At 44.7% G+C, this 1,657-nt stretch overlaps 1 pseudogene; it reads right to left on the bottom strand.

Annotated features, from left to right (window-relative positions):
* Positions 1-387: 387 nt before the first annotated feature.
* LOC125118079 (ferritin light chain-like) lies at positions 388-968 on the bottom strand (annotated as a pseudogene).
* Between the last annotated feature and the right edge of the window lie 689 nt (positions 969-1,657).

The following is a 1,657-nucleotide window of genomic DNA, read 5'->3' as shown; positions in this document are numbered from 1 at the left end:
TTTCTCAAAATCCAAACTATTGACATTTGGGGCAGGATCATTCTTTGTTGGTGGGGTTGGGGGAGGGTTGTCCTGTGCATTGTAGGATGTTAACAGAATCCCTGGCTTCTATTTACTAGATGCCAGTAGCTTCCCTTTCCTGTTGTGACAACCAAAAATGTCTCCAGGTGTGACCAAGTTTCTTCTGGGAGGCAAGATTGCCTGAGTTGAGAACCACTGCTCTAAACACATAGGGGTGCTTAATCTTCTTCCCACCCATCATCCCCTCTTTCAGATCTGTGCACATTCTTTTTTTTTTTTTTTGGTGCTGCAAAAAGCTTTACTATTCCCATTTGGTCCAAAGCATGGGAGAGTTTTCCTGGTTGGTTAAAAAGCTGCCTAATGGCTTCAGAGAGGGGCTTCAGGCAGACCCCTGACACCAGAGGGTCTCCTCAAAGGCCACTGGGTTCTGGAAGCCCCTTGGTCATGCTGGAGGATGAGCCTTTCCAAGAGATACTCGCCTGGCCCAGCCTGGGAACCAGCCAGCCTGTGGAGGTTGGTCAGGTGGTCGCTGTCTTCTGGATGAGTTTCACCTGCTCATCCAGGAAGTGGCTCTCCAGGAGGTCAGAGGTGAGAGTCCACTGGGCAGAACCCAGAGCAGGCAGAGCCAAAAGGCTTGGTTCAGGTTCTTCTGCAGGAGCAGGGTGGCTTCCCAAGCGTCCTGGGTTTTACCCTGTTCATCCGGAGATGGCTTCTGCATGTCCTGGAAGAGGGCTCTGCAGCCATTAAGGAATGGTTGGTGCCCTCGTGCTTCTCTCTAGCCAATTTGTGGGAAAAAAGTGGCCCCAGCCCTCCAGAGCCACATCATTACATTGGAAATAGAAGCCCAGAGAGAGGTAGGTATAGGAGGCCTGCAGGTGCATGTTGACCTGTCAGTTGATGGCGGCCTCCACCTTGGTGGAATAATTCTGATGAATCTAGGAGCTCATGATTGGTCTATAATAAGGATATAAGTTCAAAAACTGGTGTTGGTGAGGCCTAGGATAGCTGAGTGGACATTTAGGTTGCTTCCATGTCTTGGCTATTGTGAATAGTGTTACTATGAACATGTGGGTGATGTATCTTTTTGAATTTTAGTATTGTCCAGCTATATGCCCAGGAGTGGGATTGCTGGGTCATATGGTAGTTCTATATTTAGTTTTCTGAGGAACCTCCATACTGTTTTCCATAGTGGTTGTACCAATTTACACTCCCATCAACAGTGTAGGAGGGTTCCCTTTTCTCCACACTCTCTCCAGCATTTGTTATTTATAGACTTATTAATTATAGCCATTCTGATTGGTGTGAGGTGGTACCTCATTGTAGTTTTGATTTATGTTTCTCTAATTAGTAACATTGAACATCTTTTCATGTGTTTTTTGGCCACCTGCCTGTCTTCTTTGGAGAAATGTCTATTTAGGTCTTCTGCCAATTTTTTAATAGGGTTGATTTTTTGTTAAGTCATATGAGTTGTTTGTATATTTTAGAGATTCAGCCCTTGTCAGTTGCACCATTTGAAACCATTTTATCCCATTCCCTAGCTTGTCTTTTCATTTTTTTAATGGTTCCTTTTGTTGTGCACGAAATAATTTCAACAAAGTCAAGATATACTTATCTAATTAGGCCTTTTTCTACACTT

The sequence above is a fragment of the Phacochoerus africanus genome, chromosome X (genome assembly GCF_016906955.1).
Source record: "Phacochoerus africanus isolate WHEZ1 chromosome X, ROS_Pafr_v1, whole genome shotgun sequence".
Lineage (NCBI taxonomy): Eukaryota > Metazoa > Chordata > Mammalia > Artiodactyla > Suidae > Phacochoerus > Phacochoerus africanus.
The sequence above is the reverse complement of the archived record's forward strand: the minus strand, read 5'-3'. Positions and strand labels throughout refer to the sequence as shown.